We start from the raw sequence: 17,481 nt of genomic DNA, 5'->3' as shown, positions 1-17,481 counted from the left end.
AGAATAAACGTGGCTATATGTCAACTAATCGACCTTCTGATTCCTTGCCGGTTAAATAATTGGTACGGCAATTTTTACGGAAATTATTAAAACATTTATAGTTTCAGAATAAAAACAAAACTAGTAGAACAACTAGACTGTGGATTATTATTATGCTTGATAAAAATAGGTTTCATTAATTGTAAGAACCACATAGACATTTCATTCTTTCTTAATTTATTTTATCGATTTGAAAACGATGCAACAGTATTTTCAAATTCACCCTTTTGTATTTGATTCAATCATTTCTGTCATAAATCCATAAAATCCGCCGTCTAATAAAAAGTATTTGAATGTTAGTACAAAAAAGTATTAATTCTAATTCATAGAAAATTACCAGCTTAAAGCTAAACAGTTATTATTTCGTCGCGTGCTATCAAATTCACTCCAACACGATAAATACAATTTGTTTTTATCGTCTGCCTAAGAGTGGTCCCCCTCCCATGTGAAAGAAGAGAAGAAAGAGCAAGACGGGGTAATATCCGAATACTCATTGCACAATTAGGAACCGAACAATCCTTCCTTTTCCTTCCGAAAAGCGAATTCAAGGCAAGTCGAGTCTTTTTTCCCTGAAAAGCTCGGTCGACATTAATCCGCCGTGTGACAGTTCCGCGAAATGAGAACCGAGCAGGGATCGAAGAAATCGGGTAATAACAGACGGGCAGTACGCTACTTCGTAGAGAGACGTGGATCGGCGTCAACGATTAATTTCAATGCCAACCGGCAAGGATTCGATCGACAGACAAAGTGAAGTCCGATCTTTCACGGCAACGGTTTTTGCGCGATTCACAATCGCGAGAGGGACGTGATAACCGGAGGCACGAAAGTGTGCAATTTCCGGATCACGGGTGCGCGGACGCGCCCTGTCGCGATGTGATCTCTGCCGAGGATGCCACCTCGGCGCGGCCAAGATACATATTTGGAATTATTCGAAACGCGACACGTATCGGTTTTTGCGATTCGATACTCGTCCGGGTATCTCGGATGAGAAATCGGGCGATCGAGAAGAACGCGGACAATTAGTGACCGAGAGGACGATGGATTCCGGAGAGTAACATTCTTGTCCCGATGTCCTTCCAGTTCGAGAATTCTAGAATGCCGGTGGATCTACGATCTACGTCGAGAACGAATGTTAAAAAGTTCCCCCGGCTAGTAATTAAATGATTGTCTTAATTGGAAACCTGAAGTTATTATTATAGAAGGTTGCCCGTAAAAGCCATGATCAATTCGACGGAACGGTGGTGTTCCTTGACTATTGTTTATGGTATTGTTGTTGAATAAATTCCCAGGAATTGGAACAATCGAAGAAAGGTCGATTATAATTGCCCGTCTTAGTGCAAGTTACGTTGACAACGTGGCACCGCTACTTATGACTGTACAGGAGTGTTCCGAATGAAACAATTTGCAAGGAATGTGCCGTCGTTTTTTTGCAACTAAATCATCACCATTCATGCGAGATGTCAAAAATTTTAGTCAATCAACTCGAACGAATGAGCTGCTTCGTAGGAATAATAAGCAACTTTCAACTAAACGGATTTGCATTTTATCTATATCTTGATTAGTAAAAGTTATCAGATTAAGAAGTTCGTGTCTTGTGTAAGAAATGCTTAAGTTCTTATAACATAATGATTACTAGTAGTAGTAGTTGTTAGAATTTTTAATAAATCGCTGCTCAAGAAAATATAGAAATGAATTAGAATATATTATTTTTAGATAAATTAACAGTCATAACAATACGTAGCATAGTAGCAAGTTATTTTGTAATTGAATTTTCACTACATCCAAATCTGTTCTTGTCCTTCGCATATGTATGAATATACTTATAGTGATAATTCGCCTATTCTAAAATACGATTTATTCCAATTTTAGATTATACTGAAATCGGTCCTAATTTAAATTGATTTAGATAGAAGCTATGATTGAGTATGTTCTAGATCATTAATTACTTTATTTATCAATGTTTTTTCTCGACATATTTTTTAAGATACTCCATCTAAACCTAATAGTTTTTCTGTAGACTGAAACATACGAAACATTGAAATTAATTGCCAATTGAATGGATCGTAGCCTAAATGGATCCGAGCCCCACGATCCGAGTATTGAACAAAAATGACGTTAGTTGAGTGAACCTAGTTTTAGCACAAAGTAAAACTATTTTTAACGAAGAGTTCTAACACAACTTCCATGTTAGTCAAGACTATAGATTTAATGCGACCTGGCCCAGTAATGCATACGTTTCGTTGGAATCTAGTTACGAGTTAGAAAATAAAAAAAAATTTCATCTAATTTGAACGCAGATTTAACTCAGTTTTCCGATAAATTTCGCCGATATTTACTCGATCGTAGTCAATTGAATCGAATTCGATGTTTCAAATTGAGGTGAAAGATTTAGCGACTTCCGATCGTCACCGACGACGGTAACAACTTCTGCAGCGGCACGGAAAGTTTCCCAAGTCGAACGACGAGAGGCAACGTTTTCCTCGGCGCGCGTAATTTAATTCATTCCGCGCTACAGTGCGCTTTCAGCGGTATCCTTGGCTAAGTCTGCTTGGTCACGCTCAGCTGACTCGATCGATATATTACATGGACGAAAAAAATCGACCATTTGCAATATTGGCGATTCCCTCCAAGAACAACGAAACGAAAAAACACGCTCGATCGTGATAAGTATGTGGCCGGTGTAGGAGGAGGCACAAAGATTTATTTGTCATGTTATCTCCATCGACAAATAACACTCCTTAATACATGTTTGAATGTCTAACTATTAGAAGCAAATAATAAGCCTTGCGCCTCGATTTTATAATTGTTGACAATCGGTAACTATAAAAATGAGCCGCGGGGCTCGAATAATCGTATCTGCTCTTCCGAAATTATCCATTTTTGTTTACAGGCTGAAGGAAAATTAAGGAGAATTTACTGCATCCGTCTATTACAATTTTTTCAGAAGATGCGAATCGACTTTGAAAACACCTGATTTAACAGTAACACAATTCTAGTACGGTTAGTAGCATTTTTCGGACTCTCCTAAGTAAGGTGATATAAATTAATATTAGATTTTTAGTAAAGGAACATGTTTAAACAATAGCTATAATGAAAAAAACTTCCGAGATGTGCCAACTTTTGGGGACACAATTCATTGGGGAAGCTACACATGCGGAAGAAAATTCGCTTGATTCACTAGTTAGTAGAAAGCAAGCTTCAAATCAGCACATTTTTGGTATTCTTTTCATTTTAACCATCTTCAAAGTTGAGTATTTGTGCTTCTTAGTCAGATTTGTGTTCAGTTCACAAAGATCTATTCAAAACATTTACTCGAAATTACAAATCCAAATACATGTGTCAAACACTATAATTGATGTGCTACAAACCTATATACATATATATAGGTATATAAAAATGGATACAACAAATTTTGATATATATATGTATATATAAATTATATAAATTTTGTTCTATATAAATTATAAAAAATGGATACAACAAATTTATATATATATATATAAATTTGTTGTATCCATTTTTGTATATATTGTATATATACAAATATATATATGTATATAGGTTTGTAGCACATCAATTATAGTGTTTGACACATGTATTTGGATTTGTAATTTCGAGTAAATGTTTTGAATAGATATATATATATATATATGTTATATCCATTTTTTCGTATTTTTAACAAGCAATAATGTATAAGTTAATACTATACAGAAATGTTTTATAAAAATAAATACCATAATAGAAATTGATTGACTGGTTTCAGTCTAATGATGTTACATGTGTCAAATATTATCAACTCAAATGCTGAAATTTTGGTAATAATATGACGGCTACCTACGACGTTTGCCAGCAGAAACATCGTCCGGCCTCACACACACACGTGCTATCCATCCATTTGAAATGGTCGGACAAGTCTGTCCAAAAAGTCGAGCGTCGGTCGAACCGACCGACATCGGGTCCACTGTTTTAGACGTTATATGTATAAATGCTAAAATGATACTTCTTTCATCAGTTTCCCAACGATAAATTGAAGATTATTATATCTACAGAAATATCTAACGAGAATGATTTTCGTTGTGTTAAACTTCCCATGCCACTAATAAAATGCAGCTTAAATGTCTCCTTGATCAGCACGAACAGTCGCTCGCAAAGGGAGCTAATCTTCGCAAATCCTCGGTTCGATCACAATATATCAAATTCTCCTTAAAATAAACGTGCCCTCGGTCGCGTTCCATCGCATCGGTGATGATTCTAACGAGTGTTGCTAATCGACTCGTGGACAGGAGTGAAACCGATTATTACTAAAGAAGTTGACGTCGGGTCAAAAAATTGTAACACCGAGATCCGCGGATTTTCCTCGCGATTTCGCGTGCAACCTCATTCAAATGAATTCAAACGATTCATCAATATTCATCAGGCTGGTTATCAAGGCTATGAATTGTGAACGGTCCTGTGCATCGCGTAGATGATTCTCTTCGAAGATGTACGTTCCCACAAGTAAATAACAACCGATTGGTTCTTTCGATAATGGGCACTTATTTATATTTAGGAACGATTACAATGCATTCGAAGTGGCTAAAGTGCACGACTCAAATTTAATACAACACGAATTGGGCAATACAACATAATACAAATAAACAACTAATTGTACCTGAGTATTCGTACGAGATAAAATTCGATGAGAAACGGTTGAAATATCAATGTTATTCTAATTTATTTCTTTAAATTCTGTTTCGAAATTGTGGAGCTGCGTACGGAATGTGGAAATGTGTGTGTGTGTGAAATTGCAATTGAATTACTACGTGGGGTTTTCCAATTTTGCTCGAAACGGATAATAATCTTGTAAAAGGTTGTTGATTATTGGCGAATTTAACATATTTGAAGTCATTCTATTTACTTCATATTCGCAAACATTGCCGACGAAAATAATTATTCAAAATTGGTGACTAAAAGGCGTGTTTCAATTAAGTTATATCATTTATAAGCCTTGCTAAAAAATAACACCTTTCGACTGACATGCTATCGTTATCTCTAAGATGTTCGTTCTTTATGTTGAAAGATTCTTATAGCTCCAACCATAGTGCACTTAGATCTGCTATTATCCATAAGTGAATTTTGAACATGGTATAGATGTACTATAATTACATACTTCCATGGATTCACGTATTGCCGCAGACACCGAATATGTATCAAATCAGACATTAATAGGTACTTCATAAAATATGCATTTTCCGACCGACGGATAAGTTCTATCTATATTTCATGAAGACACGTCATACTCCGAGTCACTTAAGTCCGAATTAGTTACATTTCGCATATTAATCCAGGAAAAGCAACTTTAGCTGTAAGCGGTCCCGATTCGACGATTTAGAAGGTATTTGCCAAACCTTCGATTCAATGTCTAAAGTGCAACCTACCGGTGTAACGTGAGTGGCTAACTCGAAGGTTCGCGTGTGACTTACTTCATTTAATGGTAAAAATACAATTTGCTTTCGTGAAGGTTGAAACGTAACTGCGCCGACTATTAAAACGTAATTTCTTACAACACACGAGTCTCGTAATGCGACAACTGATCCTGTAGATTTTGGGTTTCCAAAGATAAACCTGTCAACCGGGGATTAACTTTTGTTCAATGCGTTTCGCAATGAGAACTTTTTCTTTCGCTGTGAGAAGCTTTCGCTGTTTATATTATCACGCTCGAAGTAATAGAAAACATCGTTTCTCGCGTGCTGATTATTTATTTTGACAATATATTTTGTATTTTGAAAATATTTAGAAAATATAAAAGTCGAATATTTCTAACGACTGTTAGTTGAATCGTTGTTAAGTTCTATTAGTTGTTGCACAGTTTTCTTTAGTTTCCTTTAGATTAGAAAGGCGCCGTGGCATCGTCAATAGCGCGATTCTTCAAATTTTATTTACGACTTTCCTTATTTCATGGCTCGGTACAAGCTGGCATTGTCGTCCTGAGAATGTTAATTGATAGTTAGATAGGCAATAATTTGAAAAAAGCTTTTGCAGCTTTTTTTACTTTATTGCGCATAGTATTCTATTATTGATGTGATCTAAACGAAAAATACAGTCAGTCACAAAAGACTATACATATCAGTTAAATATAACGAATGAAAAAAAGCAATATAGATCTCAAACATTTTATCATAATTAATTAACTTATCAATTAAAATTAGGTGAGTTCCGAAACGATTGTGTGACCAACTGTGCATATTTTTCTTGAATACACTTTTAGTAGATATTAGAAATGTCTATCATGTTGTATGTCAACTCTTTCAAATCAATATTGTGTGCTGCCAACAAAAGCTTACAAAAGTCATTTATCTTATTGTACAAGCTTTCTATATACGAGAAAGAAGTATCGGAAAGATTGTGTACATAAAATTGAACCGTTTATTTATCCAAAGAATTTTTTGCCTGTTGCAGGAGGGAATTACTACTTGGCGTAGTTTCTCAGATGATTAATGATCGTCAGCAATGAATGCAACGATCCAATTACGGAGAAACGGTCAAAGCGGAAAAGGAGTTCGGGGGAATTACAGTGAGTCGCGGTTTACGGAAAATCGCGAGCTATTGCAAAAGTTCCCTGCGTGAGTCGACGTTAAAACGAACAAATGATATTCAGCCATCTACGGTAGTGTGTGAGATGTGTAGTGTATGGAGCGTAGCGCATGCGGGTAACATCTGGCCGGTCCACCTTCAGGCGGACAAAGGGTTCGAATAACGTCGAAACAGGTTTCCCGAGACACACCTCCAAGATTTCCTCGTATACCCGGAATCATTGTAACGATGAATTGATAATGCTATATAGTAACCAGCAGAAAAAAAACGTTGATTTAATCCAGGAACAAACACATTTTCGAATCTCACGATTTAAATACTCGTTGCGATCGTATCTATAAAGACGAATACGCAGAAATAAAAAACATTATTCTGAAGGAAATACATCAGATCATCTCATTAACATTTCTACTGCTTTTAACATATGATTGTTATAAGCTTGATGCTAATACTTCGGACCGTGTATATTAGGCTCTTATGTAACTTTTTTTTAACTATCATCTTACCGGTGTCTTTATCCTTTTAGGTACGGCTGAATTCTGCGCGAGGCTATTTCTCCGGACGGCAGAGTCTGATATGTACTGTACAGAGTGTCTGTATATTCTGTCTGTATATTGTTAAGATACAGTTATATTGTTAACAGTTATATTGTTAAGATACAGTTATATTGTTAACAGTTATATTGTTAAGATACAGTTATATTGTTAACAGTTATATTGTTAAGATACAGTTATATTGTTAAGATACAGTTATATTGTTAACAGTTATATTGTTAAGATACAGTTATATTGTTAACAGTTATATTGTTAAGATAAGTCTGTATATTGTAAATCGATGTGAAGACAAAAGAAGTGTGAAACAATGCATATGATGACGATTATTTGATTCAAACGATGACCGAGTGAGCTACTAGAGTAAGCTACTATAGTGGCGCGTCGTTCAGAGAGATGACATCCGCGGAAGCCACTGTAGTGGCGCGTCGTGCCTAAAAGGTTATTGAATTCTGCAAACCAAATTTTTACTTTCTTCTTATATTTTCATATTAATTACTATATCATATCATATAATAAATTTAAAAACATTGTATTATTGTGCAGTTTACAAAGATTTGCATCTTTTTAGTTTGCACTATGTGAACTGAAAATACCATTAACGTTTTATGTATGTTCGACTGCTAGACTAAAGTGAAAATTTTTACATTTATATGGATATTAGTTTCATAGAATTCAATGGAACTATAATAAAATATCAGTAAAATGAAATTTCATTAAGTTAAAAAAAAAACTGCCTGTGTGCGAACATACGCGTCAATTTACAGTGTTCTTCAAGTTAATACTGTGATATTATTAAATTGCACACCTTCGATGCTATAGCATGTATTAATGAATTAAAATTAAAATGTGCAAACATTATTATCTCTCATTTACTTTTGCAACACTAACTTCGCGATACAGGTGAAGCAATAACAACAAAGTAATAAAATCTAAATAAAGATTGCAAGAAATGAAAGAGTGTATTTTGCATCCACAGAACTTGCGTTAACAAGGTGACTGAGACATTCTCTGGAATACCTGTTGCTCACATTGTCAGAGCTGCGAAACTCTCTGGAACAACAAAGTATCGTTTTCAAGAAAAAATCGCAATCACAGAACGTTGAACGAACTTTCCAAGATTCTCCTTTCTTTTAATGCACGCCGTCTATTCAACGTTTCCATCCATTGTTCGCTAACTTCGAAGGCACAACAAAACTATTTCTCCGTGTACTATAAGCAGAATCTCGTGATAATCGGCAAGTATCATTGTTTCACTTTTGTTTTCCTCAACTTTCTATCATGCGGGAGCAACATCGAAAGTACTAGGAGGATGAAAGAACGGAAGAAAGAAATGAGGTCAAGTGACAACGTGCGGCTCGAGATTGGTTCAGTGTTTGTTCAATATACGGACGATTCGCACGAAACTATGGAAAGTTTTCAGTGTCCGAATTTCAGTGTCCAATAAACCAGCTTGCATACATCTCTACTATTTTCCACGTTTCTTAAGATCACAACTTTTTTTAAAAATACTGAAAATAATTCAAAACAATGCTTGACACACACTTATCACACGTTTCTATTTCTTTTACACTAAGCCCCGCAATTAATTTCCTGAGTGCAGCGACTTACGCCACTTTCAAAATAAACATGTTTGTTATACCGTTAATTAGCAAAACTTCTCTCGAACAAATCTCAATAATTCTCAACTTATTGATTGTAAATTTTTTAAAAATGGAAAGATACCGTTCAATTGTAATTAGTGTTACCATTAACTCGATTTTTTCGAAAAAGTGACTTACGCCATTTTCAAAATAAACGGCTCATATGTACCAGTTGCCTTCGTTCTTTCGCGTAGATTTTATGAAAGAAAGAAATTCCCCACTTTTATCGAGCTTTCGAAACCAGTTGTTTCACACATGTACTGTCCCTCGAATTAGCTGCAACTCTCACAAGATTAAATTGAATTATTTAGCTTACAATCAGTCAGCGAACATAAAGAACATTTCCCCTGCTATTATGAAACGATCATGCGGAGATAGTCTTTGGTGGCCATTCAGGTGTGTAAAGCGCATAGCATCATTATTATGGAAGCTACGGAGCCCGGTTGAAGTAGGCTAATTGCGAATATTCGTGTTTCCATGTTGGTAACTTCTCGTATCTACGCGGCACAGCTTTGTGACTCTGTGCGAAAATTTCGAAGAGACACGTTTCCAATCCACTCAGCATCGGTTCATGCTAATTTAATTTCTCCCACGGTCAGTACGATATTAAATTGCTCTATAAACTTATGAAAGAGCAATTACCGCGTGTAACGAACAGCTCCGCAACACCGTCAGTTCACTCTCGAACTAATAGATGAATAATCTGTTAATTAGAAAACTTGTCACATTTCTGTTAATTGCGAAAGTTTCGGTAAGAGATTTTTCGAAAACAATTATAAGTACCAATAGATTTAATTCAGTTTTCAAGGGTATGGATTATGCCTTCTAGGCATATTAGTTTTTAATGACAAATGTGAAAATTCCAATAAACTGTCAAAAACTGGATGATCACATAACAATATTTACACTTATGCAGTCGACTTAAATAAGTATGCAAATGAATATCGTCTTTCGTCAAGACAGATCTACTGGGATTAATGAAAGAAGTCGCTAGATCACCTGTCGTGGGATTAAACGGTGATCCGGTCAATTCTCGGGTGCCGGAAGTCCGGGGATGTTGAAGATTTTATTACGGCAGTACACTGATCCTCTTTAATTGCGTCCGTATCGAGCGATCCTCGAAAAGCAATTTCGACTGGAAGTCGGATTTACTGCCGCTGGAATTCACTGTAAACACCTACCTACACACCTACAGAAAAATATAGCGTTAATTTTGAAACGCAATAACTTTATTGAAATTTCACCAAACGATTTGATTTTTCTAGAAAGTTACAAAGAAAATACAAATACTGCCCCTGGCAAAAAGTATTCGAACACTTTTTGAAACGTAATAATTTTTTTTAAAGCTGGTTAAACATTGCTTCTGTACAATTCGTCGCAAATCAATCAATTACGTTGAAGCACGTGTTACACTTTTATTGAACACTTTATATCTAAATATGTCCAGACACTCTTCACTGATTTCAAATCGGAACGGATCAGTCTAATGTTCTAAATGGTTGAAGATGGAACATATGCTTAGAGTCATTGTCATTTTGGAATACCACATCTTCTTCTGGTACTGACATATTTTTAATTATTTTCTACCAGATCTTCCGTGGAATGCCTTTTAGGCGTACTAGTTCATTGTAAGATCGATAAAATGCACTCTCACACTATGAAAAATCTTTGCCAAACACGTACTATTGTAGCATTAGCGATTCATATTTTGCTCCAAAGAATAGGTTCGTTTTCCTTCTGAACCAATGTGAAATCACTTCTTATTAACACTCTTCAAACCATCCATCTACAAATTTTCTTTCCAACATCGTTGTAATTCCACAAAAATAATGATAAACAAATAATATAATAATTTCACAGCAGCTGATATCATCGATGTCATTCGTGGATGACACAAGCGATAATTATTATTGTACATGTACAATATTTATAAAGAATAATATAGTATATTAGGTAAAGAAAAACCAGAGAGAGAAAAAGGGATGCGAACATTGTTAAAGATAAACTTTTGTAAAACAGCTGCGTTTGATATATAAAATATATATATATATATATGTATATATATTTTTTTTGAAAGTGGCATAAGTCTAACTTAACTTTACCGTAATGAAAAGTGGTGATTTTTTAATGTTTATACGAAATTATTTATACTGAGAGAAATATCAGTATCCTGAGATAACAAATACAAGTAAATCTTCTCGAAAGTTAGCATCCATATTTTTAAACGTGTTAAAACGCAAACCCTTAAATATATCGACTTAAAAACAAAGTGACTTATGCCACTTTCTAAATAAACGGCTCATATGATAATTGGTACATATAATAATTATGTAGTCTGTTTTCTCTATGGCGATACCATGTTCGATAAAAAATTACAGTCATCGGTCAATTGTGAGTTTGTAAGGTGTCCGGTTGATCAGCTTTGATTCAACAATAAGAACGACGCTCAAAACATTTGAGACATTTCCTAAAAGACGAAAGAAATAATTCCTTACACAACAGTCGCGTGTTTTACAATGATGTTTCCGTCCAGTGAGCTGTGTTTCCTTTCTTCTCCTATGTGATTAGTCCCGGAGTCGGACGCCTAGAATTCGTCCACTCGCGTCAGGGTCAGACAGCTCGCAGTATTGCCCACGATTAGTCATAATGGCAATTATTTTATTGTGCAACGTTTCCCTTGTTGCCAATTGAATTCCCTGTTACCGCGAGGCAGCCGCTCGACACGCCCGCGTCTTTAACATTAAACACCTTGAATATCAATGCCCGTGACGTTCAACGTAATATGTACATATGAACGTACGCACATATAAGCTCAATTTCAATGTTGAAGTCGTTCGGTTCGGTTCGGTGCAGCGCGGTGGGGTGCGGTGCGGTGCACCGTCGCAAATCGGGGAAGAAAAAATCGTATCGAGGGCGTGAGCGCACGAAACAGCTACGCGCTCGATCTACTTCGGGTATCGTCGGTGTGTTGCTCCTTGTATTTGTGTTGCTTGCACACAGGAACGTGCCAGTGACAGCTGGCACAGAAAAGCAACGCGTTTATGTTTATGGTAATAGAGCAACCAAGGTGCGCGTTATTACGTTGACCCTGACTGTGAATGAATGATCGGAGTCGATGACGGTGACGGCAGTGTCTTTGATCGATGACACCTTTCCTTTCACAGCCGCAGCGTCATGATAGTCCCTATTTAGTAATTTGTGAAATGAGGTAAAGATTTCAGGGGAGAGCCTCAAGTAACGAGTCGCATTTTTACTTTATTGCGTCGATTAGTATGTTGCGATTAGAATTCAGAAGTTACGAATCGAAATTCTATGTGCTAATGATCTTATAAACGTGCTTTCACTCGTATCCGCAAAGAAACGCTTTTTCAAGTTTGCCTACAGCATAACTCAAGAACTATTTGATCAATTGCGACGCACTTGTGCACAGGTGTATGCAATAATACATTTCTCCAGCAGGTGAACATTAAGGACATTAACCTTTCCGCGGAAATGTAATATGAATAAGTATGAAATTAACTCAGTGCCACAGATTTGCGGGAAACAAGTCCAAGAAATAAATTCGACTCATTGCGAGAATCCCTAGACAATGTCTAAGGAAATGTTTGCAAAGTTGCAATTGCTCGGATTAACAAAGAAAATAAGAACACTTTCTCTTTTGACTTTCTCTCGACAATTTCATCGAATGATAAGCTACCAACAATTAAAGATGGTGAAATACATAACTCAACTGTCGGAAAGATAAAAACAGTTGTTAAAATAAATAAAAATATATATTTATTAAGGATAATTCGATGTAATGAATTTTGGAAGATTAATTTGACGACAAGTTCTTTGGATGAATGTCAACTAAATCGAGGATGCAAAATACTGTAAATATAATATTTTTCCTTGCAACAATATTTGTATTATTTCTTCCTAATCGTCCCCTTTACCGTAATGTTTAACCAATTGTTCCTAGGTAAATCCTACTTGAATCCTGCAATCTTAGAAAGAGAGAGCATTAACGTCGACAGAGTGAGAGGTAAGAAAATCCAAGGAAGTTGTCAATCAATGAAACGATTATCGAGTCCATTATTCCTCTTCGTAATCACGTATGCGATTCCAAATGATGTACCGTAGAAAGTTAATACGTTACGATTAACGATAGTTATTGCATGCTCCCCAATTGCTTCAAGAATTATTCCATGTCAAAAAATGTTGATTTTTTTATTTAATCGTTTTAAAGATTTATGCGCATTATTAGTCAAAACGTCGGGAAAGTAGCGATTTTTCACAATATTTGTCCCATAAATTCGTAATCCATCCCGACGATATTGTTAATGTACTCGCTATACAGTTTCAACTGAACTTAACACCGGATTTACAGAACCCGCCAAAATAACAGGTCACTAATTTTTTAATTTACGATTATTCATATCGTAAAAATACATTTATTTATTTAATTTATATGTTACTTACTTTATACGTTATTTATATGTTACTTTACTAAATGTTACAATAACACTTGTTAAAAATCAGAATAAATGTATTATCGTTACTTTTATAAACTAATATAAAACAGCTGTTTTTTATGCCGCGTAAATCTAGTGTTAAACAACAAAAACTGTAATCCATCATTCTTAATCAATAATCCAGACCATGATGCTTTCCTGAAAGGGACTTTAAATCGCTGCGTCAAGAACAGCATAAATCCTGTTTCAAACGTACCAATATCCACCAATGAACTGAAAAAATTCTGCTCCAGGACCGTACAAAATCCTAAACGAACTACTAAAATGTCTATCACAAATTGGAATAAGTTGCCTACCCAAGTTATACAACTGCATATGAATTCAAAAAATTTCTCCGGACAATTGCAAGAATGTTGTGTAGTAGTACCTATCCTCAAACCAAACGAGGACAAACATAAACAAGAAAATTATCGACCAAAATGCCTAAATTGCTAGAAAAAATTATTAACCAAAAACTTTGATGGTACCTGGAATCGAACAATCTCCAATGCCCAATTCAATATGGTTTTAGACAATACAGCTCCACCATAGATGTTTTAACCAACATAGAAACAGACATATACGGCGTAGTCCAGAAGAATCTACTTGCAGGATGCCTTGACATTGAGAAGGCGACCCAAAATCGTTAAAGCACTTTTCGAGTTAAACATCAATTGTTATATGTAAGTCATCGTCATAAACTCTCTAGTAGACAAAATCATGTAAGTTAGAATAGACGCTGCATTATCAAATCCTAAAAGAATATAAAACGGAAGAAAATTTAGAAAATTTTTTCAATGTTTCGCAAAAAACACTCAAATCGTTTGAATTCATTTTTCAAAGGCGCTATTTTAGAGAGTGTCGAAACGTCAATAGAAGTCGTTGTGTATTGTTTCAGACACTATTTTTAACGGTAGTATCCTTTTTTCACAGCTTCGTTCATATTTTATTATTTTCGTTTAACCTTTAGCATGCACACCGTATAAAAATTTCATACGGCACAGATCGGATGTTCCAGTTGTGTCATTTAAGTTATTTATTATTTAGAATATTTTTTAGACATTCTAAAGCAAAGGTCAACCAGTGTTTTTTCTTAAAACTTGCAAGAGCAGGAAAAAGAAACGTAGAAACAGTACGCGAAAAGGTATCTGTTTAAAAAAAAAGAAAACAATTTCATTACAAACGTACGCAAAACATTCCTTACAACATACATTTGATTCACAACGATATTGGCTCCAATTAATCGACACTGTTTCACGTAGTAGGTTTGCACTTTAAGTAGGTGTCATTAAATATTTATACCGATTATTTTCAAGGTGACCATTTTGCCGACTGGTGTAGAGAGAAACCGGTCGATCGTGCTAATATGGGCAAATTCAAATTCGAGGCTTAGAAAACGTAAAGATAAATTAATGATTCTTTATAAAAAGTGTGCGGGCAATATGGTCTGTCATTGGTGTGACATTGCAAACGGAAAAGCTGCCGGGTGTGACACTATCATCGTAACGATCGCTATACGACAATGATCAGCATCGATGAGTCATATGACCTCAGATAAAACTGAGCGTAAATCTCACGAATATTATCGTATGTTTTATTCAAAAGACTACACTTTTTACACCTGAAAACCTCAACCACGAGAACTGGACGGCGCACGGCGCCGGGTTGTGAATACGAAAGCCTCGGATCTCAGATCAAGCACATTTGTTCGCCGTATGCGCGGCTGTACAATGATAATTCGACGTAGCCATCGCCAAGAATGAATGGCACGGCAGACATCGGACAGAGAAAATAGTGTCAACCTAGCCTAGACCAGGAAAAAAATCGTGATTTATGTTGTACACGTTCTCAGCTGACATTCTGAACTGCGAAGTCATTACACTAGAGGACCATGGAAATACTCGCCGCGGGACAGCGCGACGAATATAAACCTCGAATTTTGGGAACATGATGCCCTGTGCTGACGGAATAGAGGTTCCTCGTACAATATGGCTTGATTATCGAGACGCTCTTTGTATACCCAATCTTGGACGGAGCGGAATTTCAGTCGGTCGCGAAACGTTCGAACGGAAGAGTTCTCCAGCGGCTAAAGTGGCTGGATCGATAAAGTCAGACTGCCACTTTCTCCCTCGTTCTCCACGAATACACAGATCTTCTGCAATGTTCTGTAATTGACACTGTTTCGTTTATATATCTCGTTTCATGCGACCAATAACCACTGCACCGAGCGCGTGCTGCCCCCGCAATCGCAAATCAATCGTTTCGATGCCGATTGATCGTTTTTAAAGTGAGCTTAAACGCTTTTAGATTCGCGGCAAGTGATCCGTCGCCAGAAATGGAGGATCGAACTTCGTATCGGTGACGTTCACCATCTAGATGCGACGTATCAATTCGTTTAACGTATCCTGAAGCTGTTATTGATTTCTGAAAGCTCCCGACGGTTTTCGTTACCGTTCATGAAGATAAATGTAACATTCTATCGACCGAAGATTTAATTTGGTCGATGCGTAACCTAATCCCTTGCACATGATTTTCTTGGAACAAATTGAAGATAACACTTTGGTTTGAGGAGTCAAGGCTTTATTCGCAGGGGTCAAAAAATTATATCTTACCGGTATGTTTCGGTTACATATTTGTAATGTTCATAGAAACCGAAATATCTGTATAATATCAGATCGATATATGAAAGTATTCATATTTTTATCTATACGTACTGGTAACTGTATTCTAAAAGAATAAAATGATTTTCGTTTCGGTATGGCTCTGCTAGTTCATTATATTTTGTTGTATTCTTCGTGTTCGTAATGTGTGTTTGTACTCAATGCCCCGTTTAATATTGATCTTTCAACCGCATTTAATAAATATATATTATATTCATTAATCGTGACACTTTGGTCATTGTGATAATTGTTATCGATGTTTAAAATATAGATTCGATTGTTAATTAGTGATTAATAGTAAGCTTTCAAGCAACAAATCATGTGTACCATCGCACGAACCCAAAAGTAAACTTTTAATCACACTGCTTGTTAGCCTTATTTTTGCCAGCTGCAGATCATCGTCATATTCGCTTATCCTATTTCCAAGATCCACGTTGAACTACGTCTTTTTCTGCCGGAATAATAATATTGTCATTGGTTCGAGAGAATTTTAATTTCCTGGCAATTTCCTTCAGCAATCAGATGACAATGTTAGCAATTAATAAGTTTTATTAAGACCAGATAACCATTTAATATTTTTCTATTATTCCATTTATTCTTCAAGACTCTTCAAGTTTTATTTACTTTGACAAGAAATACCTATAAAATTGTATTAAACCTTCTTAGAGATACTAATCCTTCACTATATGTATTACGCTTAATTACCTAGCTCTGATTAATTTAATTGAATAATCTTCGTTATATTTTATGAAATATACATACACTACTAAATATACACATGTTTAAATATATACATAAAGTTATTGATGAAAGTAAAGAAACGAACTTCTTTTAAACTTTTTCTCCAAATAAGTACTAATTACTAATTATTGTATGTGTGCAGACACACACACACACACACACACACACACACACACACACACGTAGTAGCACAAAAGATACCAAATATTTGCAGAGGTAATATTTAGAACAATATAGTAGATAAAAATTGGAACGTTCGGCAAAGTTAATTCATCATGCGACTGACTGTTCTTAATTTGGATTTCGCGCCGTTAAGACAGCACTTTTTTTGTATTTGTATTTGTATCCGGAGCTAAGAGTTTGTACGCGAAATTGCCTCGACTGGCAATCCGTTATGCAACCCAGTTTCGAAGTTCAACGGAGGGGCGGAGGACGTTCGTCAAACAATGGTGCAACCCGACCTACGTGGTGATTGCTATTAATCTTCTCAAATTATTTTGTTGTCTCGTTCCGCGCGCTTCCTTGCTTTTCAAAATGTTCCAATCGGTTACTTGAAACCTTGTCTTGATGTTTGCTCTCGCTCGGTCGACCTGATTTCTTGCTCATCCGATCGTGATAAATTACTTAGCAAATCGTATCACTGGAACAGTATATTTAATTCGCGTGGGTTCATCTGACTTATTTAATTACTGTTTTGTTTATCTTACTATTCGTATCTGCCATTATTATGCATACGTAATTTCTGTCACACGTAATTTGTTCTACTATCTCAAACTACCAA

The 17,481-nt window shown here is 35.8% G+C and overlaps 1 protein-coding gene across 4 annotated transcripts in view; it reads right to left on the bottom strand.

Annotated features, from left to right (window-relative positions):
• The window catches only part of LOC117226248 (organic cation transporter protein), a 190,695-nt gene that overhangs the window by 37,677 nt on the left and 135,537 nt on the right, over window positions 1–17,481 (bottom strand). The window contains exon 1 of one of the 4 annotated variants that reach the window (XM_076523353.1): window positions 9,806–9,952. The exons of the other annotated variants lie outside the window; for them this stretch is intronic. The gene's annotated coding sequence lies outside the window, so the exon portion shown is untranslated. Of the gene's footprint in view, window positions 1–9,805; window positions 9,953–17,481 lie in introns of those variants that run through there. 4 annotated transcript variants of the gene reach the window in all.

The sequence above is a fragment of the Megalopta genalis genome, chromosome 6 (assembly GCF_051020955.1).
Source record: "Megalopta genalis isolate 19385.01 chromosome 6, iyMegGena1_principal, whole genome shotgun sequence".
In the NCBI taxonomy this organism is placed as follows: domain Eukaryota; kingdom Metazoa; phylum Arthropoda; class Insecta; order Hymenoptera; family Halictidae; genus Megalopta; species Megalopta genalis.
This window is presented reverse-complemented; position numbering and strand designations above follow the sequence as displayed.